Here is a 27,159-nt window from a genome sequence, read left to right as displayed (position 1 = left end):
GATCCCAGTTTACAGCCTATTTTTGAGGGTCATTCCAGGAAGGCTTAGGAATGCAAGTAAGCCTTAGCACAACATTTTATCCCCAGACTGATGGACAAGCCGAGCGCACTATTCAGATGCTAAAGGATATGCTACGAGCTGCATAATTGACTTTAAAGGCAGCTGGGATGATCATATACCACTTATTGAGTTTGCCTACAATAACATTTATCACTCCAATATTCAGATGGCGTTGTATGAGGATTTATATGGCAAAAAGTGCAGGTCCCCTATCGGTTAGTTCGATGTTGGCAAAACACAACTAATGGGTCCAGATATAGTCCAACAAGCAGTGGAAAAGGTAAAGCTTATTCGGGAGAGATTATTAACTACCCAAAGTCGATAGAAGTCATACACAGACATCCAACATCGACCGTTGGAGTTTCAAGTAGGCGAATAGGTGTTCTTGAAAGTGTCTCCCATGGAAGGAGTAATGAGATTCAGCAAGAAAGGAAAGTTGAGTCCGAGATACATTGGTCCTTACTTGATACTGCGCTGAATAGGCAAGGTTGCCTATGTATTAGACTTGCCAGCCGACCTGGAAGCAGTACATCCAATTTTCCATGTATCAATGCTTCGCAGATGTGTAGGTGACCCATCCCGAGTGCATTCCATGGATGACATCCAGGTCACTGAAAAACTAGCCTATGAAGAACAGCCAGTCGCCATCCTGGATCGACAGAATAGAAGATTGCTAACTAAAGACGTAGCCTTGGTTAAGGTGCTATGGCGGAATAGAAATCAGGAGGAAATAACCTAGGAGGCCGAAGAGGACATGAAGCACAGGTATCCATACCTGTTCCCGATATCTACAGGTAACTCCAACTCTTGAGCACTCGTATGTTAATAATATAGATGGAAATGTATGTGATAGCATAAAGGAAAGGAATCCCTCTATAATTTATATAAGGTCTTAAAGAAAGTTGCATTTAACATTCGAGGACGAATGTTCTAAAGGGGGAAGAATGTTACACCCCACATCTTTGAACTCAGAAGATTCCTTAAGTTACTTAGAAGCTAGTATGTGAGCCACTTAAGTTACGATCCTATTGAACAGCTCTAAGAAGGGATAATGTGACACCCCATGGTAGGAAAGATTGGAAATAGGGTCAAGAGAAGTCGAAAGGAGTTGGAGGCCAAGTAACGAGTCGTAAGACTCGTCTTATCTACGTAAACTACTAATTTATAAGTCTTATATACGTGAGTTACTTGATTACATACCAAGCTTACGTAGCAAGGGTTTCATAGGCTCTTAAAGTGAGACGAGATTACGAACCCACGAGGAGGAAAAAAAATTGTGCGGGGAAGCCAATGGGAGGGTGACACATGGAAGCACCTAAGCAAGCAGGTGACCCACCTTCTTGGGGTCAAGTAGGTGACCCACCTGTTTGGGGGAGGTGGGCCCCACTTCCATGTGGCAGCCCCTCTTTCAACATGTAGATGCGGTGGCCTAATAAGGGCTGGACACTTGTCACCTCTTGGGGATGACATGTGTCACACCCTACAGCCACATATATGTATGTATATATATCCTAAACTTCAGCTTTCATTCACAATTTCCAGCAAAAGCAACGTGAACAAACCCTAGAGCTAAGGAGAAAATTGCGACGGCTTTGGGAGAAAAAAATAGGTAAGTCCCATTTTCATTCCGTAAATTAATTATATAGCATATACCAAGATGATATGGAAGTATTAGTAGTATAAAATTAGAGTTTGGTGCAGCCAAAAAATGGACAGCAAGCAGCCATGACGATTCAGCGCGCTAAAAAAAATTCCGAGGTGCGATTTCGGTGAGTTCTAGACAATTTCGGGAAAGGTAAGTTCTTCCCCTTTAATTTAAAGTTTATGAGGTTAATTTAGGGTGTATTACACACCTTAGGAGCTGCTGGAAGTTGGGAAAAAGGTTTGAAAAGTTCAGCGTTCGAAATAAACGAATTTGGAATCGCTATAGTTAAATTGTTGTCGAAATAAGGTGTTGTGCGCATGGGAGCTGCTTCTGGTTGTGTTGTGGCGTGTTTCAGGGTCTAAAAGTGTTCTAAATGAGGTGGGGGAGATGCTGGTTGCATCCACACGACCCTCCACTTTGCAATTAAAGAATTCGCGAAAGAAAGATTAAAAACTCTAGTTTTGGTATCTTAGTTTTGAGTGAATTGTTGGGGGTTTATATTGTGTAATGTTGTCGTAATATGTATATGTATGGGCTACTGGTTGTATTTATGGTTGGATGCAGGTGCTAAGGACATGGTTGGGAATTCGTATAGGGCACATTATAGGGGAGGTGCTGTCCGATTTCCGTTAACGTCTTAACTAGTTAAGGAACTAGTCGAGAAGGCAAGCAAGGGGATGAATGCTATGAATACTAGTGGGTAGCCTAAGTTGCTGAAAAATCTAAGGGTGTTAATACTCGCCTTATTTCCGTGTTAAATAGGTTTCGAGGACGACGACGTAAACACGACTAAGGGAAGTCCATAAGAGGTGTGTGAAGCCTGTCCCTTCTCTTCTTTTGGCATGTCGTAGAGGGAAGTAAGCAGTGATATAAATCCTAAAGTAATTCCATTCTTGAATGCTCCTTATTCAATTCTGAATGTTAAAGCTTGTATGATAGTTAAGCTAATTTTCTTGAATCTTTTATACACTGAGGACTTAATGAATATACAGACTCCTTGTCATAAAATTATTCGAAGATGAATACTCTGGAGTTCTTAGGTGAATAGTCTTACTTTGGTATATGTCTAGGAACCTCGAGATGTAATTAATGTAGCCCCTAATGGCACTTAGAGGGCAGCTAGAATGACTATACTGTTACTTGAATTCTTAGACAATAACTTAGTCCTCTTATATAGTTGAGTCTTGGATAATGATTTAAACTGTGTTTGGTTGCTCACTACTCTACTTGTGTATACTGTAATACTTCTTCTCCGAGTCCTGAGCCGGTTATCAGATTCGTGTCATTCACTGCATTGTCCACCGAGCCCTTCACTAGAGGGCCAAGTACGTATGTATATATATGATGATGATATGTTGTAATAAGGTGGTGATGGCATGGGGCCTGATACTGATACTACATATATGATTCACCGGACCTCTGACAGGGCCGGCTATATTGAAAATTTGAGCATGCATGTTTTTTTTATGATTCACATAGTATAGGTACATGTTTCCGATTTGATAAATTGTTCTCCTGCTCCTCTGTTTTGGATGTACTTATGGTTTGGTTACATTACACTTTACATACTCAGTACATATTTCATACTGACCCCCTATCTTTGGGGGGCTGCGTTTCATGCCCGCAGGTGTAGGTACACAGGTTGGGGATCCGCCAGCATAGGAATCCCACTCAGCGATCCAAGAATGCTCCATTGTGCTGGAGCTTGATTTTGGGTACTAATACTTGATGCATGTATATAAGTTTCGTTCACGGGTACGGCGGGGGCCCTATCCCGCCTTATGTTATTGTTCTTCTGACTCTTAGAGGTCTATGGATACAGATATGGGTTGTATGTGTGTAGAGAGTATGTGTATATAATCTGTATATACATTGTATATGAACTGTATCTAAGCCGTATATGAGTTGTGCCTTAGTAGTATATGAGCTGTATGTACGGGTATGTACGACTGTACTAATATGACTTATGATTTAGGGCATTTCTGGCATTGTGGTGGCCTTGTCGGTCTGCATATATATGTGTCACGGGATGACCCCATGTGTTACAATAGCCTTGTTGGCTTATAAGCTTTCTTATCTGTTGATGTATTTTGAGTATAACTAGGGGACAGACTATGTATAGTTGGCCAAGGTAGACAGGGGTGTCCAGTTCAGGCACCCGCCTTCTGTCACAATTCTCTAGATCATTTTTTCTAAAATTTTCTTCTCCGCGATGCTGACACATCGCACACTCTACTATCTCAATATTTTATTCAGACAAAAAGTACCACCACAGACTTGTTCCCAATTTCATTTTTCATAAATTTTCTCTTGGTTCTCAAAATAAAGTTAAATTGTACGGGGTGTTACAAGTAGGCTATTGATAAAATCTTGTTAAGAGTTTGAAGTAAGTGTATTAGAATGTTAAGAGGGAGTAGTATTCTCTAAAGAAAAGTCCCTCTAGAGTTAATGAACGAGAATCCTGTAGTTCAAGTTAGTATGATCATCTTATGGGTAGCACCTTATGACATTTAAGTTAGGGTTGAACTTTGTGAGAGCATGTAGTTAGAGAAAATTTTAGAAAAAATGATCTAGAGAGAAGGTCTGCGTCGCAGTCCTAGTACTTAATTTTGCCCATCATTTTTTTAAGAATGGGTATTTTCGTCTTTTCTCCAACTTTGCCAAACTTAACCCAAAAAATTTTGGGACCCAAAATATATACCTTATAAGTACCCAATAGGCCTCTATGGGATAGCATGCTGCAGCAGTCCACCACCTCTCTCCCATGGTGTGCTTTAGGTGATTTCAATGTTATTACTGACCCTGAAGAAAAACTTGGAGGGGTCATGTATAATATGAGAAAAAGCCTTGATTTCATCAGTATTATAGAGGCTAGTGGCCTGCAAGACTGTTAAGTTCCTTAGACACTATCGTGTGAGCCGGATAAGCTACGACACTATCAAACAACTCTAAGGAAAGAAGATTGTGATACCTCGCGAGAAGGGAGGTTGGAGATAGAGTCATAAGAATCCGGAAAGAGTTGGAGGCTAAGAAATGAGTCGTAGGACTCGATTTACCTACGTAAGACACTAAGTTAAGAGTCTTATACACTTAAGTTGCTTAAGGATATACCAAGCTTACGTAGTTCGGATTACATGAGCTCTTAAAGTAAGACGAGATTACGAACCCGCGAGGAAGGGAAAAAGACGACGCGTGGCGGCCAATGGAGGAGCGACACGTGGAAGCACCTCAAGCAAGCAGGTGATGCACCTACTTAGGGTCAAGTAGGTGATGCAGCTGCTTGGGGGAGGTGGACCTCGCTGCCACGTGGCAGCCCCTAATTGGCAGCATGACACGGTGGCCAATCATGGCTTGACACGTGTCATCCTTAGGGGCTGACATGTGTCACCCCTTGGGACCACCCATATAAATGATATATATCTCAAACTTCAGCTTGTTCACCAACATTTCCAGCAGCAACGTGAACAAACAAAACCCTAAAGCTAAGGAAAGAAAATTGCGACGGCTTGGGAGAAAATTAAGGTAAGTCCCGATTTCGTTCCGTAAATTAATTATATAGCGTATACCACGATGATATGGAAGTATTAGTAGTATAAAATTAGAGTTTGGTGCAGCAAAAAAACGGACAGCAAGCTGCCACAACGATTCAGCACGTAAACAATATTCCGAGGCGCGATTTCGGCAAGTTTTAGTCAATTTCGGGAAAGGTAAGTGCTTCCCCTCTAATTTTAAGTTTATGATGTTAAATTAGGGTGTATTACAAACCTTATGGGCTGCTGGAAGTTGGGGAAAATGTTTGAAAAGTTCAGCATTCGGAATAAACGAATTTGGAATCGCTATAGTTAAGTTGTTGTCGAAATAAGGTGTTGTACACGTAGGGGCTGCTGCTGGTTGTGTTGTGGCATGTTGCAGGGTCTAAAAGTTATCTAAATGAGGTGTGGGAGATGCTTGTTGCATACACATTACCCTCCGCTTTGCAATTAAAGAATTCGCGAAAGAAAGATTAAAAACTCTAGTTTTGGTATCTTAGTTTCGAGTGAATTGTTGGGGTTTATATTGTGTAATTTTGGTCGTAATATGTATATGTATGGGCTGCTGGTTTCATTGTTTGTTGGCTACAGGTGATAAGGACATGGTTGGGAATTCGGATAGGGCACATTATAGGGGAGGTACTGCCCGATTTTCGTTAACATCCTAACTAGTTAAGGAACTAGTCAAGAAGGCGAGCGAAGGGATGAATGTTATGAATACTCGTGGGTAGTCTAAGTTGCTGAAAAGTCCAAGGTTGTTAATACTTACATTACTTCCATGTTAAATAGGTTTCGAGGACAACGATGTGGACGTGAATAAGAGAAGTCCATACAAGGTATGTGAAGCTTTTCTTTGGTGTGTTTTTTGGAATAGATATGTAGAACTATTCTTCTTTTCTTTTGGCATGTCTTAGATATAAGTTATGAATGATATGTATATGATATTTGGGATTCAATCCATTCGTAAAGCCCTGAGTATGAGTCGAGACTCTTGTTTACTTCTTGGTATTAGAACTTCTGCAATAGCTGAGTCATTGCCTTTTTGTCTTCTATGTGATGAAAACTAGTACATGTAAAGCCTATTTCTTCTATCCTTTGGAATGGCTTAACTTTAAGTGAAATGGTATATGATATAGGTTTAGAGGTAATTCCATTTATGAGCTCTGATTGTAACTCGTGACTTGTAGTCACTCCTGAACATTAAGAGTCTGAAAGTAGTCAAACTACTATTCTCGAGCCTGCTATATAATGAATAGTAAGTAGAGGTACTAACTCCTCTTTTTAGAGGCTCTGAAATGATAAATACCGTTGATTGCATGAGTTGAGTCTTTGACTAGATAACTGTGTTTCTGATTGCATAGACTATATTTCTGATTGCATATACTGTGTGGCATTATTCTGATGCATGTTTGTGATCCCTGAAGCCCCAACCGATATATGCCCTAATGACATCTAAAGGGATACCTTAGATAATTACTCCCCCAGTCTTCAGGTGACGATTCACTTGACTGTTTCATCGAGTCTTAGATAATGACTTAGTTGCATATGGTTTCTCACTACTCTACTCGTGCATACTGTAACCCATCCTTCCTCGAGTCCCACGATGGGCCGAGATATGTTATCGTGCACAGTGTTACTGCTTCTTTCACCGAGTCCCAGGCTGGATGTGTATAGTTCCACACACGAGGAGATGATGCTGTATGTGAAGTATGATATATGTTATATGTTATGACGATACGATTATTCACCGAGTCCCTGGCCGACAGTAATATGATAGTATATGTGGTGAAATAAGAAAGGAACACCGAGTCCCTCCTTAGAGGGCCGGGTACATATATATATTATGATGGTACGCTATAGACGTACACCACTCCATTCACTGAGTCCCTCACTAAAGGGCCGGATACTTTATGTAGGCATGCATATGAGATTAAAGCAATACATTGTGACCCTGAGCCCCGCAGTGAACCGGGTGTGATACGATGATATACATGATAAGATGATACCGTATACGATGATATAATGAAATGAAATGCATTATGATATGATGATATGTGATTATAAAGAAGTGATTATAACACCGAGTTCACTAGAGGGCCGGGCACAGCATATGATGATGTGTATGATTTACGTGTCCTAAGGTGCAGGTACAGTAATTTATTTAGTTATTATACTTGTCCCCTGCATCCCTATTTCAGTTACGATCTCAGTTACGATGTGTTATGCTTTACATACTCAGTACATATATCGTACTGACCCCCCTTTTCTCGGGGGGCTGCATTTCATACCCGCAGGTACAGATGTTTATTCTGGAGATCCATCAGCATAGGAGTTCCTCTCAGCTGTGTCGGAAGTGCTTCACTGTTCTAGAGCCTAAATTTTGATGCTGGTCACTTAATGTATATATTTGTACATTCAGGGGTACGGCGGGGGCTTTGTCCCGCCATATGTTGTTGTTACTATTCTTAGAGGTCTGTAGACATATGTATATGTGGGTTGTTTGTGAGTTAGTTTCGATGTTGCCTATTCGATATGTTGTGAATGTTTTTGTTATAGCAGCCATGTCGGCTCGCGTTCCCTTTCATGATATGAAACAAATGAAAGAGGCTACATGTACATGAAAAAGTTTTAAACTATTAGGGTTTTTGTATATAGTATCACATCACACACGGTTCAACTTAATTGTAGTTGATAAATACGCATGAGAGGGTCCAGGTCGGAACCCAGTTGCGGCCTACGGGGTTGGGTCGTGACAAAGACCTTGTCTTTACAGGCCAGAAGTACACTTGGTGCAACCAAAGAGGCATCATATCCAGAGTATGAAAGAGACTTGATAGGGGAATGGTTAATTATAAATGGCTAAAAACCATGCCCCTCACTTCCATCACTCATCTCCCCTCAGTTGGTTCTGACCACTGCCCATTACTTATGGAAATGGTAGATCAGCATCAAAACTCCATAAGATATTTCAAGTTTCTTAACTATTGGCTTGATCATCCTTCCTTTATAGAACTTGTTAAGAACTGCTGGAGCAAGCCCATTGAGGGTAATCCTATGTGGATCTTTCATAAGAAGATGAAGATGCTTGCTACTACTCTTAGAAGCTGGTCTAGGAATCAGTTTGGTGCTATTTATGCCAAGGTTAAAGAGTATGAGGAAGCTATTAGACAAGCTGAAGAAGATCTGATTAACATGCACTCCAATGAAAATAGATCCAAGCTTCATTCCATCAATGCTGAGTACATCAGGTACATGAAAATGGAGGATACCATTCTTAGACAAAAGACTTAGCTGCAGTGGTTCAAAGAAGGTGATATGAACTCTAGTTACTTCCATGCTTTGATTGGAGGCAGGAGAAGGAAGCTGTACATTCACAGGATTCAAAATGAGGAAGTTTCATGGGTGCAAAGTGATGCTGAAATAGCTGAGGCAGCCTGTGAGCACTTCTAGCAAATCTTCACCGAGGAAGAGAAAAATATCCAGCAGCATGACCTTCAATGCATCACTCCTATGGTTACTGACCAGCAAAATGAGACCCTCCAAGCCACCCCTTCTATGGAAGAGCTGAAATCTGTGGTCTTTGCCATGAATCCCAATTCAGCAGCTGGTCCTAATGGGATGAATGGCAAACTCTTCCAAGTTTGCTGGTATATCATCAAAGAAGACCTTCTGAGTGTTATCATTTCTTTCTTCTGTGGTCAGACTATGACTAAGTACTTATCTCATGCTTGCTTAGTTCTTCTCCCCAAAGTAAAGCATCCTACCAAAATCTCTGAATTCAGGCCCATAAGTCTGAGTAATTTTACCAACAAAATCATTTCTAAACTCCTTTGTCTTAGACTTGCTCCCATCCTACCTAATCTCATCTCTCTTAATCAATCTGGCTTTGTTAAGAATAGGAGCATCTATGAGAATATCATGTTGGTCCAGGAAATCATCCACCAGATCAAAAGACCTAACATAGGTGGCAATGTTATGATCAAACTTGACATGGCCAAAGCCTATGATAGGGTCTCCTGGTCTTACACTTGCCTGGTTTTGAGAAGAATGGGTTTTGGTGAAAGATTCATTGATATGGCATGGAGAATTATGTCTGATAATTGGTATTCTGTCATAATTAATGTATCTAGGCATGGTTTCTTTGACTTAACAAGGGGGCTCAAACAGGGTGATTCTCTATCCCTAGCCTTATTCATCCTAGAAGCTGAAGTGCTCTCTAGACTCATGAACAACCTTCATCATCATCCTCAGTTTCATGGTTTCTACATGTCTCACAAGGGTCCTCTACTTAACCACCTTAGCTTTGCTGATGATATCATTATCTTTACCTCTGGAAGGAAGCAGACATTGACCTTCATCATGGAGACTCTAGATGCTTATGAAAAAGTCTCTGGCCAACTGATCAACAAACAGAAGAGCCACTTCATGATTCCTTCCAATGCTTTCAAGTCTACTGTGTAGAGGATCAAGAAGATTACTGGCTTCACTCAAAAGAGAACCCCCATCACTTACCTGGGATGCCCTATCTACATTGGAAGGCAGAGAATTATCTACTACTCTAAGCTTATTGCAAAGGTAGTAAATAAGATCACAGGATGGCAGGCAAAGATCCTAAGCTATGGGGCAGAGCTACTCTTGTCAAACATGTCATCCAAGACATGTCTATTCACCTTCTTGCAGCCAACACTCCCCCTTCTACTACCATTAAGCAAATCCAGAGTATTACTGCTAACTTCTTTTGGGGGTGGAAGAATGACAAAAGGAAGTACCACTGGTCTTCATGGAAGAACCTGAGTTTCCCTTATGATGAGGGGCCATATGGGTTAGAAAAATTAATGATGTAGATAGTTCCTTTTAATTGACAAGCAATGGTGGACTCTTAGAACCAAGAACACCTTGTGGGGTGACTTTCTTAAAGCCAAGTATTGTCAGAGGGCTAATATCATCACCAAGAAATGGGATACTGGCCAATCCCTAACTTGGAAACACCTGATGCACAACAAACCTCACATTGAGCCTCATATCCAATGGAAAATATTGTCTGGTACTTGTCTCTTTTGGTGGGACAACTGGCTGGGGGTTGGACCTCTAGCACACTTCACCACTAACAGTTGCAGGTTTAACAATATTCAGGTTTGTGCCTTCCTGATCAATGGTCAATGGAATATAGATCTTGTCATACAAAAGGCCCCTCCCCAACTTGTGTCTACCATCTTGACTACCTACATCAACTATCAGCCTCTTCAGCAAGATCAACCAAGTTGGAAGCTCACTAGTGTCACGACCCAACCCCGTAGGCCGCGACTGGGGCCAAACCTGGACCCCCCGTATACCCAACTACCAGCTGTGATCAAATTGCACTGTAAATAAAACAATATTATATAATAGAGCCTAATTGGGCGACAACATTTTCATGAATCTGTAGCCCTTTTCTTTTATATCACAACATGACAGGGCACGCAAGCCGACAAGGCTGCCATAACATAATAACATATATCATGTAGACCCAGCTGAATCAAACTGACATACACAACTCACATATACATGTCTGCAGACCTCTAAAAATATAAATAACAACATATGGTGGGACAAGGCCCCCGCCGTACCCTAGAATAGACAAAACAATGTTATACACCAGTGGACAGTATTAAAAACTAGACCTGAAACAATGGAGCCTCTTCCAGCTGAGCTGCATGGAATCCTAAGATGATGGACTCCAAACCTATATTTGTACCTGCGGGTATGAACGCAGCCCCCCGAGAAAGGGGGTCAGTACGACATATGTACTGAGTATGTATAATGTAACATAATACACTAGAGGTATATTCAAAATAGAGAAGTAGGGGAACAAATTATTAAATCGAAGTCATGTACCTATACTCTGTGAATCACAAAAGCATGCATGCTCAATTTATACAATATAGCCGGCCCTTTCAGGGGTCTGGTGAATCACATCTATAGGACCATCATAGGTCCGGCGCCATCACCACCTTATTACAATACATCATCATATATATACATACGTACCCGGCCCTCTAGTGAGGGGTTCGGTGAACAATGTAGTGAATTGTGCACGACAACGTACCCGGCCCGGGACTCGGTAAAAGAAGTGTTACATTATGCACGAGTAGAGTCGTGAGTAACTATATGCAATTTAAATCATTATCAGAGACTCGACCAAATAAGAAAGTTACGCTTTTATTTGAGGACCCGAGTAACAGTGTAGTCATCTCGAGTGTCCTCTAAATACCATTATGGGCTGTCTCAAAAGTGATCTCGGAGACCCTAGACATGTATTAACGTAGGTCCAAATCATTTATGAAATTAAAAACACTTAATCTCGTATAGTCTTTAAGACTTAGAGCCTATACATTTGGTCCCTCTTTAATATATACAAATTTCTAGGGAAATAGTTCAACCACTATCAAAGTTCGATGTTCAAAAGTAAATAAGAAATATTTAAGAATGGAGTTACCCCGGAGTTTAGATTACATTTAACTTACAGCTAAACAGAGACATGCCCAAGGGAAGAAAGAGAATAAGCTATATGTAGTCTGTACTTTCTTTCAGATGACCTTCATACACATATTTCATATCCGGCCCATTATGGGGCTCGGTGAGCCATTATGGCATTCAAATTTCACTTTCGTACCAAATACATAGCAATAAAAGGGAAAGATAGTTTCCCATACACTACTCTTTAGCACGTAGAAGCCTAAACAGGCAATACTCAATCCTTGTAGGGGTGTCAACACTTAACTGTAGTTAGGGATTATGGGGCATACCTAGAGTTCTGGGAATGGAATTATTCCCACATTCCACGTACAATTCACTTAAGGCTAAGACTTGCCGAAAGGAAAGAAAGATAACTGTACGTGCTTATACCAAAACATGCCACGAGAAAGCTTTACATACCTTGTCTGAATATTCCTTATCCTGCTTGCCTCGCCGTCATTTGAACCTACTCAACATGAAAGTAGTATGAATATAAACCCCTTTTACTTTCCACCACCCTAAGTTACATCTTAGTATTAATGGAATCTATTTCCTTATTCATTTCCCCGACTAGTTCTGTTATTCGCTAAGGCCTCGACGAAAATTGGGCAGCACTTCCCCTATAATGTGCCCTATCCAAATTTCCAATTAGGTACCTAAGACCTACAGCCAACCAACAACAACAACCTGCAGCAATTCACACCAACAATATACAACATAAACTCTAAACGACTTATTCAAAAATACGGTAGCACAATAGGGCGTCTAGTCTTTATTTTGTAACGCCTTTAATTATACGCAACGGGGGGTCATGTGGCTGAAAAAAGAAGCTCCCACACCTCTTTTAGAATTCCTTTAGGACCTGCAACACACCATCACACACCTGCAACAGCCCCCACACGCACAACGCCTCATTTCGACTACAATTTAACTATAGCGAATCCAATTTAGTTTATTTTGTCCATCAAGCATATTCATCATATTTTCACATTTTCAGCCACTTACACAAAGTATAATACCCTATATAAAAACACCATAAACTCCAATTTAAAAGGAAAGGCCTTACGTTAAACTTGTCAAACTTGCCGAAACTATCAAAATGCGAAATCTGGACAGCCCACTATCTTATTTTGTCGCTTAGTTTCGGAGGGGTAATTGAGGGAAACAGGATTTGTGGCCTCAATGAAAGTTATATACATGTGTATCAAGGTCGCAAAAAATTTTGAATTACCCCTACAGCAATTTTGTACGAAAATATATGCCCAAAATACTCATAGCTGTCCGTGTAGGATTTCCAAAACAAAATCTGGGCAGTACCTCCTCTACACTTCATCACCCTTTTTCGAGAAGCTAAAAGCGAAACTGGATTTGGAAGTCTAAATGAAAGTTATATACCCATGAAATACCTTTCCAAAACATATTAAATCACTTGAAACGAATCTGTACACAAGAAGTTATATCAATATTACTAACAACAGTCCCTTCCAAAAACGGGTTGGTTAATTAGTTCTTAACATTTTCTCCTTCAACTTTCTCTTATTTCTTTCCAAGTGTAAACTATAACCATGGTTCCGTACGCATCCTAAGATACATGTATACACCCCCACATGGTTTAAAAACATTGTAGATAATTAATTCACGGAGGAAAATAGAAGAACTCACCTCAAAGTCTTCAAACCATGGCTGCCTCTTCCTCTCACGTTTTCTCTCTATATTGGTTGCTGGAGTTTCAGCTTCAAATGGAATAAGAATGACTTAATAGTCATCCAAATCCACATATATACCCCTCTTTAGAAGGTGCCACGTGGCAGCCCCCTAGGATGCCACCTAGGCTCATGCGACCTATCACACTCCACCACGTGGCAGCGGGGTCCACCCCCCCAAGTAGGTAGGTGAGTCACCTGCTTGCTTGAGGTGCTTGCTTGTCACCTGCTTGCTTGACTTTCGTAAGTTTGGAAACTAGTTTTTGCTCCCTCTCGTAGGTTCGTAATCTCGTCTTATTTTAAGAGCCTATGTAACCCATGCTACACACAGCTTGGTATGTACTCCAATAGCTTAAGTATGTAAGACTTCTAACTTAGTAGTTTATGTAGATAAGTCGAGTCCTACAACTCGTTACTTGACCTCCAACTCCTTCCGACTTCTCTTGACCCTATTTCCAATCTTCCCTACCACGGGGTGTCCCATTCTCCCTTCTTAGTGTTGTTCAATAGGGTCGTAACTTAAGTAGCTCACATACTAGCTTCTAAGTAACTTAAGGAACATTCCGAGTGCAAAGATATGGGGTGTGACATCCTTCCCCCCTTTAGAACATTCATCCCCGAATGTTAAATGCAACTTTCTGTAAGACTTTATATAAATTATAGAGGGGTTCCTTTCCTTTATGCTATCACATACATTCCCATCTATATTATTAACATACGAGTGCTCAAGAGTTGGAGTTACCTGTAGACATCAGTTACAGGTGCGAATACTTGTATTCCATGTTCTCTTCAGTTCCCCAATCATCCTCTTTCTGGTTTTGGTTTTTCCACCGTAACTTGATAGATGGTACGTCTTTAGTCTACAATCTTCCAATTTGCCAATCCAGGATGGTGGTAGGATTTTCCTCATAGGATTCCATCTACTGGACCTCATTTATGGAATATACCCTGGGTGACTCGTCAGTATCTAATGGACTGGGCATAGAGTTTCCAACTGAGGTGGTAAGCTTAACTTACCAGCCACGTTGCCCACCTTATGAGTAACTTGATACCGTCTAACATATTCTGGGTTAAGTTCCTTTTCTAAGTGAACCTATGATGAACAACCAATCATCAACTTGAACTCTGTATGTCGACGTCGATTATCTGTATATCATTCCTGCTGACTCTGGGCTTTTAGTCAATAGCTTGCTTAATTATGTCGAGGCCATTGGAATACTGGAGTAGTAATTATTATTGTAGGTAACTTGATAAGTAATGGATAATCATTCCGGCTACCTTCGAAGTTAATCTCCCGGCTTGTGACATATTTTCTAGCGTCAAATAGTGCGCTCAGTCTGTTTAGTAGCTCGAGGGAGAAATACGGTACTAAGACCTGTCTGTGCTCCTGATCTCTTCTTGGACTGATCTCAAGGTGTTAATTATAATTGAAGTCCCTTTATCTGGGATATTAGATGAGGAAACCTCACGGAACCTTACCATTCTCCATGTTCTATAACTCCCTCTAATTTCAGCAGCATAGGTGCTCTTGATTGGAAGCAAATGGGCTGATTCATTAGCCTAATCACAATAACTCATATAGCACCCTACTCTTACCGAGTATAAAATAGGTGCGTAATGACATGGATAATTTGGGAACCTTTAGCCTCGTATAGTCTTTCTCGACTCCTTTAAGAACTTTAACTGGCATTCGATCTTTTGGGTCCTTCTTTCCCTCTTTTTCCAATCCTTAGGGTTGGCTACCGAATAATGTTGCAGTCCCCCCATATAACGGGGCTCATAGTCATTCTATGCTTTGTCAACATGATCTGGTGTAATTCCAAAAGAGTTTTGGCATAGAAGCTCGCTATCTTGTAGTAACCAGCTAGTTCAGTCAGTTTTACTTAAACCTTTTCACAATTTCCCTTACCCCCGCTTATAATCCTCTAGACACATTATCTTGTGTCATTCTTTACCTTTACAAGAATACGAGAGGGTACAAGAAGTATCCTAGCATTACCTCGCCAGTCCTCATGTCTTACCCTGCCTTTCATCCCTTCCTACACTCGAGGTCGGGGTAGATCTTTGGTCCAATCGTGGCCATGTCTTACTTCAACCGTAGTACTAATTCCATCTTAGTAGTTTGGCTTAACTTATCTTTGCACCTCTCGGTAGTTAGTTGCAATTTGGGCTCCTTCGCTTGGGATAATAGCTGTGGGGACTCCGTAAGGTCCTACCACTTTTTTTTACTCTATAATTTTACACCTTCTCGGTGGATTAGGTAACCTTTGATCGAAGGAGTAGGGACTAATATCGTTATTCCACAAGTAACATTCGCTTTAGAGTCATCTGGCGCTGTAGTGCAAAATGAGTTTTGTAGTCCTGGTCATATTGTGGTATTTTTGACCTTGGGCACTGCTTCCTGTCATTTGTAAATTACATCCGCTAGTACCCTTACCTTTGGGTTTTTCTTTTTCGCCCTCAGAGTTGGCTACCAAGTGGTGTCGAAATTCCCTCGCCCACTGGCCTATAGCCATTCTGCGGTTTTTCTCTTATTAACTAGTTTTATGTTGAAGAGCTGTGGAATTCAAGTGTGTCGTCAGTTAGCAAATAGCTAATCCTTCTTGTTTTCTTAAGACCTTGTTACGATTTTCTTTACCGTATCTTATAATACTCCGTGTACATAATCTCATCTCGTTTCTCCATTACTAGTCAGATGCTTCTGTCTTGCGTGATCATACCAGCACTAACGTATTAAGTTCCATCCGAATTTTGAAGTTAAGCGTGTTGGGGCGAGAGTAATATTGGAATGGGTGACCTCCCTGGGAAGTCTTCGTGTTGCGTTTCATTGTAATCCTTACCATAATAGGTGGGGCACTCAACTTAGCTCCCGATTTACCTCAGCGTTGTCTCGCGAGTCTTTATGTTTTGCCCTATCCTTTTTTCTGTTATCTTGCATCTAGTGTCGGCGTAGACCTTTATCTCCACTATCCTCCATTCACTTTGTGTTCTCCTCATTTACTACCACAGGAGGCTTTCTATTCCTTTTCCTTTAGTTATTTATCTATCGCAACATTATTTGCGACTAACTCTATAACCAACATTTTGGCTTTTGGTCTAGCATACTATTATTCTCCTTCATAGTGTCTCTTGAATTATTTGATATCCTTTCATGGTTACACTATTTTGTTTTTATACCTATCCGCCTTCTAGGGTTATATTGTTCAGGGTCTCATCATAACTTCTTATCGCTGCAGCATTCTGGCTTCCATCTAACTATTGGTAGCCTCCGAACCTTTTTAACTTGGTTCGGCAAGATACCTTATTGAAGTTAAGACATTCGTCTCAGATATATTCCCATATCGATTGCCTTCACCTTACTTTTGCCATTTTCTCATTAACTTCCCCTCTTTAGAGGGTACTCGCACTTTCATTTGTTTGTACTTGTAGTCGTTCAATTTCAATTAGGCAGTACTAGTATTCCGACGATAACTATTCCAAGTTTTCTTGAAGTAGTGGCTTTGTCGCAACCTATATCCTGTGTTTCTTGGGACGAATAGAAGTTGTATCATTTGTTCCTTAAGTTTTCCATCCTCGTCCCTTATGGGTTCTACTATTTTTGGGGCGACGTTGTGTACACGCGTCTTTTTTTTGTACCATAAGCCCCATGCTCTTACTGCGTTCTCAATGCAGGCCTTTAACTTAGTCAATGCGTACTAAGTGCGTCTGACTAGTGGTTCCACTTTATCCCTGTATACTCGTATCACACTGTTCAATTCATACTTACATATCCTCCTTTTAATTCGTATTCGTGTTCCGTCCCTGCCATTTCTTTGAGGAGCTTCTATTCAAAGCTTTTTCCCTAATTTGTCGGTGGAGAACTATAAACGGTTATCATAAATCATTTTCCAATCATTGTTGGAAGAAATCAAAACCTCTTACACATCACAGTACTTCTTTTAGTACTTGACCTACCTGGTTTCCTTCTGAGTTTATCCTCGAGTTATGAACAACTCGTCTAATTTACAATTAGGAGTTGAGGGCTTGGTATTTTTTCCCCAAAAGAGTGAAACGCATTCGCGGGACATCCTATCCTTCATTCTGAGCCCTCTGTTTATATTCCTATAATACAAATACGGCTGGAGATACCGTAATCTGAACTTTACTACTTAATTAAGCTTTTGTTCCTCCGAAATAAAATTCTTCAAGTAAAAAGGGTGCCCCTTGTCGGCGACCTGAAGGATACCTCTTACTGCTTTAGTTAAACACAATAAGGAAATTTGGTATCAATTTCTCAGACATTTCAAAAATCTATGCTTCATTTCTTTTTCCTTGTTCTGGGAAAATTTCGGTAGAGTTTTCTCTACATTTCTTACGTATCCCAAAACCTGCACACAGAAAATACCAATAATACCTCACAGGGCCAACATATCATATCACAGCCGCACAGGGCTTTCAATGTCATCTCATATCGCAGCCACACAGGGCTTTCAACGTCAACATTAATATAAAAATACTGGACATACCTCATATGTCCCACTTCAAACTACATCTGTTGCACTTTCTATCTGCTTTTCTTTTAGGTTTCAACTTTATATTTTAATACCTTACTCGATGGATATCTTCTGTGGCTTTACTTCACTTACCTGCATGCTTCGTAACTTTCCATGTCGTCAATTACTTCCCTCTGTGGGTGTCATCCTTCTGTTAAGATCCAAGGTTAGTATAAGGAATTTTTCCTATAACTCGGATCTAAAGCACGATCTTAGATGTAGAAGAAATGTAACATCCTAAATGTCCTATAGCTTCCTGTTTATAGATGTGGCGCGCAACACATCAATAACTAAGACTCTATTAGACACGGTCTGCAGACACTCCGAGGATGAACTGCTCTGATATCACTTCTGTCATGACCCAACCCCGTAGGCCGCGACGAGGGCCGGACCTGGACCCCCCATATACCAACCTACCAGCTGTGATCAAATTGCACTATAAATAAAATAATATTATATAATAGAGCCCCATTGGGCGACAATATTTTTATAAATCTGTAGCCCTTTTCTTTTATATCACAACATTACATGGCACGCAAGCCGACAAGGCTGCCATAATATAATAACATATATCATGTAGACCCAGCTGAATCAAACTGACATACACAACCCACATATACATGTATGTAGGCCTCTAAAAATATAAATGACAACATATGGCGGGACAGGGCCCCCGCCGTACCCTAGAATAGAATAAACAATGTTATACACCAGTGGACAGTATCAAAAACTAGGCCCTGAAACAATGGAGCCTCTTCCAGCTGAGCTGCATGGAATCCTACGACGACGGACTCCCGAACCTGTATCTGTACCTGTGGGTATGAACGCAGCCCCCCGAAAAAGGGGGTCAGTACGACATATGTACTGAGTATGTAAAATGTAACATAATACACTGGAGGTATATTCGAAATAGAGAAGCAGGGGAACAAATTATTAAATCGAAGTCATGTACCTGTACTCTGTGAATCACAAAAGCATGCATGCTCAATTTATACAATATAGCCAGCCCTTTCAGGGGTCCGGTGAATCACATCTGTAGGACCATTATAGGCCCGGCGCCATCACCACCTTATTACAACACATTATCATACATATACATACGTACCTGGCCTTCTAGTCAGGGGTCGGTGAACAATGTAGTGAATTGTGCATGACAACATACCCGGCCCAGGACTCGGTGAAAGAAGTGTTACATTATACACGAGTAGAGTCGTGAGTAACTATATGCAATTTAAATCATTATCAGAGACTCGACCAAATAAGAAAGTTACGCTTTTGTTTGAGGACCCGAGTAACGGTGTAGTCATCTCGAGTGTCCTCTAAATACCATTATGGGCTGTCTCAAAAGTGATCTCGGGGACCCTAGACATGTATTAACATAGGGCCAAATCATTTATGGAATTAAAAACACTTAATCTCGTATAGTCTTTAAGACTTGGAGCCTGTACATTTGGTCCCTCTGTAATATATACAAGTTTCCAGGGAAATAGTTCAACCACTATCAAAGTTCGATGTTCAAAAGTAAATAAGAAATATTTAAGAATGGAGTTACCCCGGAGTTTAGATTACATTTAACTTACAGCTAAACAGAGACATGCCCAAGAGAAGAAAGAGAATAAGCTCTATGTAGTCTGTACTTTCTTTCAGATGACCTTCATACACATATTTCATATCCGGCCCATTATGGGGCTCGGTGAGCCATTATGGCATTCAAATTTCACTTTCGTACCAAATACATAGCAATAAAAGGGAAAGATAGTTTCCCATACACTACTCTTTAGCACGTAGAAGCCTAAACAGGCAATACTCAATCCTTGTAGGGGTGTCAACACTTAACTATAGTTAGAGATTATGGGGTGTACTTGGAGTTTTGGGAATGGAATTATTCCCGCATTCCACGTACAATTCACTTAAGGCTAAGACTTGCCAAAAGGAAAGAAAGATAACTGTACGTGCTTATACCAAAACATGCCACGAGAAAGCTTTACATACCTTGTCTGAATATTTCTTATCCTGCTTGCCTTGCCGTCCTTTGAACCTATTCAACATGAAAGTAGTATGAATATCAACCCCTTTTACTTTCCAGCACCCTAGGTTACATCTTAGTATTAATAAAATCTATTTCCTTAGTCGTTTCCCTGACAAGTTCTGTTATTCGCTAAGGCGTCGACGAAAATTAGGAAGCACTTCCCCTATAATGTGCCCTATCCAAATTTCCAATTAGGTACCTAAGACCTACAGCCAACCAACAACCACCTGCAGCAATTCACACCAACAATATACAACATAAACTCCAAACGACTTATTCAAAAATACGGTAGCACAATAGGGCGTCTAGTCTTTATTTTGTAACACATTTAATTATACGCAATGGGGGGGTTGTGTGTATGCAACCAGAAGCTTCCACACCTATTTTAGAATGCCTTTAGGACCTGCAACACACCTTCACACACCTGCAACAGCCCCCACACAAACAACGCCTCATTTCGACTATAATTTAACTATAGCGATTCCAATTTAGTTTATTTCGGCCGTCAAGCATATTCATCATATTTTCACATTTCCAGCCACTTACACAATGTATAATACCCTATATAACAACACCATAAACTCCAATTTAAAAGGAAAGGCCTTACGTTAAACTTTTCAAACTCGCCAAAACTATCAAAATGCGAAATCTGGACAGCCCACTGTCTTATTTTGTTGCTTAGTTTCAGAGGGGTAATTGAGGGAAACAGGATTTGTGAACTCAATGAAAGTTATATACATGTGTATCAAGATCGCAAAAAATTTTGAATTACCCCTATAGCAATTTTGTACGAAAATATATGCCCAAAATACTCATAGCTGTCCGTGTAGGATTTCCAAAACAAAATCTGGGCAGTACCTCCTCTACACTTCATTACCCTTTTTCGAGAAGCTAAAAGCAAAACTGGATTTGGAAGTATAAATGAAAGTTATACACCCATGAAATACCTTTCCAAAACATATTAAATCACTCGAAACGAATTTGTACACAAGAAGTTATATCAATATTACTAACAACAGTCCCTTCCAAAAACGGGTTGGTTAATTAGTTCTTAACATTTTCTCCTTCAACTTTCTCTTATTTCTTTCCAAGTGTAAACTGCAACCATGGTTCCGTAGGCATCCTAAGACACATGTATACACCCCCACATGGTCGAAAAACATTATAGATAATTAATTCACGGAAGAAAATTAAAGAACTCACCTCAAAGTCTTCAAACCATGGCTGCCTATTCCTCTCACGTTTTCTCTCTATTTTGGTTACTGGAGTTTCAGTTTCAAATGGAATAAGAATGACTTAACAGTCATCCAAATCCACATATATACCCCTCTTTAGAAGGTGCCACGTGGCAGACCCTAGGACGCACCCTAGGCTCATGCGGCCTATCACACGCCACCACGTGGCAGCGGGGTCCACCCCCAAGCAGGTAGGTGAGTCACCTGCTTGCTTGAGGTGTTTGCTTGTCACCTGCTTTCTTGACTTTCGTAAGTTCGGAAACTAGTTTTTGCTCCCTCTCGTAGGTTCATAATCTCGTCTTATTTTAAGAGCCTATGTAACCCATGCTACACAAGCTTGGTATGTACTCCAATAGCTTAAGTATGTAAGACTTCTAACTTAGTAGTTTACGTAGATAAGTCGAGTCCTACGACTCGTTACTTGGCCTCCAACTCCTTCCAACTTCTCTTGACCCTATTTCCAATCTTCCCTACCACGGGGTGTCCCATTCTCCCTTCTTAGTGTTGTTCAATAGGGTCGTAACTTAAGTAGCTCACATACTAGCTTCTAAGTAACTTAAGAAACATTCTGAGTGCAAAGATGTGGGGTGTAAAAACTAGCTCTGGAGAATTCAGCTGCTCTACTGCATGGGAGCTCATCAGAGCTAAAAGGCCCAAGACTAAGCTCAACTCTTGCACATGGCACAATCTTATTCCCTTCAAATGCTCCTTCCTGGTCTGGAGAGCTCTTAGAGGGAAGTTACCCACCAATAAGAACTTTATCAGATTTGGTCACCCCCTCCCCTCTAAGTGTTACTACTGCCATAGACTTGGCCAAGACACCATTGATCACATATTTGTTGAAGGATCCTTTGCTACCAACATTTGTAAAGTTTTCTCTGATTCTTTAGGTATCACTAAGGAGTACACACCACTCAGAACTCTTCTGATGAGGTGATGGAACTCTAAATACAAGAATCAGGCTCACAAGCTTATTTTGCAGGCTACCCCTATTTCCATTTATTGGAACCTTTGGAAAAATAGATGTGCCTCTAAATATGGTGGAAAACATTCTAACCTTGCTAGAGTCAAGTTCTCTATCTACGAAGATATCCACAACTTGTTCAACACTGCCTTCCCTTATATCAATTAGCCTACCAGCTAGAAGGAATTGGTCCTTTGGGTTGATCAGTGTTCTCATGTGATCCAAACCACTCCTGTGAAATGGATAAAGCCAGCAGGTCACAGAGTGAAGCTAAATACTGATGGCAGTGCTCTTGATAACCCTGGCAACATTGGTGGAGGAGGCATCCTTAGAAACTCTTATGGTGAACTCATTTTTGCCTTTGATGTCCCCTTAGGTATAGGTACTAATAATCAAGCTGAGATTAAAGCAGCTATCTTTGGCCTCTCTTGCTGCCTTCACCTTAGTTACTATCAGGTGGAACTAGAGGTGGATTCTGAGCTTCTCACCAAGTGGCTGCATCAACAAGAAAAGCCTCCTTGGACCATTAAAGGGCTGCTGGACAACCTACACAACATCATCAGTCAATTTCAGGCCTTCCAATGCAAGCACACTTTTAGGGAGGCCAATTCCCTTGCTGATGCACTGTCCAAGCACAGCCACAAATGCACCTCTCCTGAGCTATACTTCATCAAACAGGACCTCCCCAAAGAAGCTAAAGCCCACCTAGAGTTGGACATGCTAGGAATGGCTAGTTTTAGAAGAAGAAAGCTCAAGAGAATCAAGAAACCTCCCTGATCTGCTTCTATGTTGTTCTAACTCTATCTTTAACTTGGGTATTACTATGCATTGTTATAACTACTTTGAAGATTCCACAGTTAGAACCACTGTAAAGGGGAGAATCTCCCCAACATATTACTTGCTTAGAATAACCAACTTAATACTTGAGGTAAGAAATAGTATAGATTCCGCCTTCTCTTTCATTTTTCTGACTTTGCAGGTTCCTAGACTTTCAGCTATCATGATTACCCTTTAGCTTGGAACACCATTGGAGCACCTACTTTGTTATTTACCATTGCAGGGACACTATAGGGCTGCAACAATTCCAGCACAGGTCTAAGTTGCAACACACACACCTATGGAGGATGCTTCCCATCAACACTTCAGGACTCCAACATTTCCCAAACCACTGCCACTCCAACAAGCCTCTACGGCAGCAAGCTTTGATGTTCAAATTGTCTCTTCAACTTGGCTGTCTCTTTTTTTGATAGTTATAGCCCCTTTAAAGATACTTATTGGGATCAATGTAAAAGGGAGAGTATTCTTTTTTTTGCCTTTGAGTGTAGTTTGTTATGCAGCTACAGGTTTCAGCCACCTTTGGGCAAACCTTGAGATGGAATACTACTTTGTTTTCCCCTTTTGTAGAGGTACAACAAAGAGTAGTAGCTCCTCATCTAAGAGCTACTACACTCTTTAAGCTCTGACTAAGACCAAGCTACAGCAGGGTAGGCTGTACAGGGTGATACACACCATGTGGACCTGTACCAAGGCCTCTAAAGTTTGTAGGATTACAGAAATGATAGTAGTGGCAAAGCTCAAGAAGTTTCAACTCAAATAGATAATTAGAGACGTTAGTCAAGCGACCTTGAAAACGTCAGCAGACTTAAGCTTAAAGAGGGAGCATTCTGCAATTGGGAAATTCCAACTTTTGGAAAAGGCCTTCAAATGTTACAAGACTATAGAAGAGTCTATTTGGGCAAAGCCCAAGAAGTTTTAGCTCAAACGGATAATTAGAGACGTTAGTCAAGCAACCATGAAAAAGCTAACAGGCTCCAATGCACTCTCAGAGGTCCTGTCTTTTTTGCTAGCTTGTACAAGTCTTTTCTTGTTGTTGTTTGTTTGTTGTGTAGTTACAGATGGCGTGAGGGATACATCAACATGATCTAACAACAACTATATAGAAGACACCATAGATACAACCATCAAATCAATTATCTTCACCAAGAGGGCTACAAAAAGATTGTGCAGAATTGCAAGTCCCTCCTGGTTTCTGTAACGTTTGGTTGCTTGTCTTTGTTTGATTGTTTTTGTGTAGGTGCAACAATCACTGGGGAGCTATTCACTAGCAACAACATTAAACTCCAGCAGAACAAGTTGGAGATTCTCACTAGGAATCTTCAGCAGCAATCCCATAGCAACTACTCCAGCTCTTGTTTTTGTTCTTCTTTATCTTTTGGGACCTTGCCTTTTTCCCTTTATGCAGGCCCTGGCAGGTCTGTTGCAACTACAACTCAGGACACAGCTACAACAACTGAGTATCTAATGGAGATTTTTCATCATCCTAGGACTGCAACACCTCTTAAAGCACTGCTAACCAATCACACCCACATGGCAGTAAACTTTGATGATCCAACTGTCTGTTCAACTAGGGTGTCTCTATTTTTCATAGTTATAGCTTCTTTGAAGACTACTGTTAGCATCAATGTAAAAGGGAGAGTCTCCCTTGTGTTGCTTCCAATGAGTGTACCTTGTTGTGCAGCTGCAAGTTTCACCTTCCACCCTTGGGCCAACCTTAGGAAGACTTCCTGCGATGAATTCCCTGCTATAGTTGAATCCAAGCTACTACAGGACATGCTAGGCTGGCTGATAATATCAGGGCTGAGCTACATATTGAGGCCATCACAAGGAAGCCCTCTTAACCTGCAACTGCTGAACAACTCCCTCTCTGACCAACAGAGCTACATAATTGTGATTTGTCTCCTAGTTTACCTTATTGTGCAGGAATCCTATTTGGTTTTCTTGTAGGTACACAACTCTACTGAGATAAAACAAGTGCAACCTTGCACCAGCACAGCTCAGAAGTACAGGCCACCAATGTTGGCAAAGTGGAGACACAATTACAAAGTTGCAGTCCCTCTCTCTATTGTTGGTTGCTTTTTGTGCAGGGACACCATTGCCTCATCATCCACCTTCCCCCTTACACTTGCATAGATGCAACACATTGCAAACCTGTACTCCTTTCTTGTTTATCTCTCTTTTGCAGGATTTGGTAACTTGTACAAGCATGATATTCTAAGAAGCTATGACACTCCTACGAATGTTTGGAGCCTTTCATTTCTTGGTTATTTGGTTTGTACAGGATCTCAGACAAGAACCTCCTCTAGGCCTTTTGTTGCAGCACATGCACCAACAACAACCTCCAACGACAAATTCAACAACTTCACCCTGCAGCTTACAATAGCCTTCATAACTCCCTCTCTAGATGGCTTATTCTTCCTTGTGCAGGTCCACAAAGATTCAAACAAAGGGAGACAACAACTATTCAAGCAGAGGCCTTCCTGCAATAGCTTTCTTGTATCCAAGTTTTTTTGGAGCTCCTTGTTTGTTTGCTTGTGGGTGTGCAGGTACCTAAGAGCCCCTGAACAACCTCAGCAGCTCTGGAACCTTGCAAAGTGCAAGGAAAACTCAGTTATTCTTCCAAGCAGATGCTCAAGCCAGGGATGCATCATCTACAAGCTACATTTTTCTTTTATTCATTCACTCATTTTCCTCAACAACAACTCCAAGGCTGCTGGCTACTATAGCTCCGTATACTTCCTCTACTTTCATCCTCCTTAGCTGATAATCATGATACTGATATAGTTGCATACTTGATCTGGATTTACTTGGTACGACAAGACTAAAAAAGGCAAAGATGAAAAGAACTTTCTCATCCCATGCGAGATAGAAGTTTCATATATTTGTTCTTCTTCAATTTAGCTATGTATGATGCGTCGCATAGTTGAATAGGACTAGTGTAGGTTACTTTCTTGTTTTCTCATGGAAGGGGAGAGTCTCCCTCATTTATGCTTTTTTAGTCGACTTGTACCGGGAGGAGTCCTCTCATAGGTTTACTGCTTTCTAGTTATAGTTAGCCCTTTTTGTACCGAGGATGAGTTAGCCGATCTTAGTTGGTTAGCCGACTTATGAACCAATATAGGACCGGAGGTAAGGTTTTATGTCCCCCTTCTTGTATTTTTCTTTTGTTATTTATATTAAGGCTTGGGGGTGACACTCAACCCCTGACTGTGCATGAGAGGTGGAAGCCTCGTATAGGATCTGTTCCCATAAAAAATATGGTGGAAGTTATAAGTTTCAAAAATGAAGTGTAGTATTCAGAAAATATAGCATACTGGAGATGAGATGTTAAGCTCAAGAACTATCATTCACATCGCATAATGCATAGTAGTCTAACTTTCATATCATGCCTATAATTATTTTCCTAAAAGTTATTGAGAAATTCAAACAAAAGTTTGAGGTATTTCATGCCCCGAGCCTATACCCTGGAAGTCGCCGACATTGAAATACAATTACTGGTCCCAACCAAACCCTTGACTTAGCATAATACTAAAATAAATACTCATCATAAATGTAGAATCTTTAATAAGTGACCCTTTAAAACATTTATGCATAACTCAAAATATCTCAATCATACTTTACTTAAAAATTGAAAACTAACTTTTAATATAAATAACAAATAATGTTTAAAAGCATCTAAATAAATAGACTAACTGACTCACTAACTCTATCCCTGAAGCCTCTACTAATCTATGATAGGTGCCGAGACAAAACCCATGGTTACCTGACTACTCAACTAAACAGAACTCAAAAGTAGATACACTGATTTGACTAAAATGGAGCCTTCTCAGATTGAAGAGGTCTCACCAACTGCTGATGGATAGAAGTCTTACTGAAGCATCTACGATCTTGGGTACCTGGATTTTCTTTATGAAAAGATGTAGCATGGAATGACCCATTACATCAAATGTACGGTATGTAAAATAGCTGAAAGAAAACTTACTCATTTCTAAAAATAACTTAAGCCAATAAATCATGCAATATAATGAAATATAATTCATTAAAAGACATGAAATGATAAATGTAACTCAGTCTATAAAATATAATACTTTACTTCTTGGAGATTTTCTCTAACCGACAAATATTATTT

General features: G+C 40.5%; 1 pseudogene; it reads left to right on the top strand.

Annotated features, from left to right (window-relative positions):
- The first annotated feature begins 16,139 nt into the window (after positions 1–16,139).
- Positions 16,140–16,259, top strand: LOC129893554 (5S ribosomal RNA; annotated as a pseudogene).
- Positions 16,260–27,159: the final 10,900 nt, after the last annotated feature.

The sequence above is a fragment of the Solanum dulcamara genome, chromosome 6, assembly GCF_947179165.1.
Source record: "Solanum dulcamara chromosome 6, daSolDulc1.2, whole genome shotgun sequence".
Taxonomy (NCBI): domain Eukaryota; kingdom Viridiplantae; phylum Streptophyta; class Magnoliopsida; order Solanales; family Solanaceae; genus Solanum; species Solanum dulcamara.
This window is presented reverse-complemented; position numbering and strand designations above follow the sequence as displayed.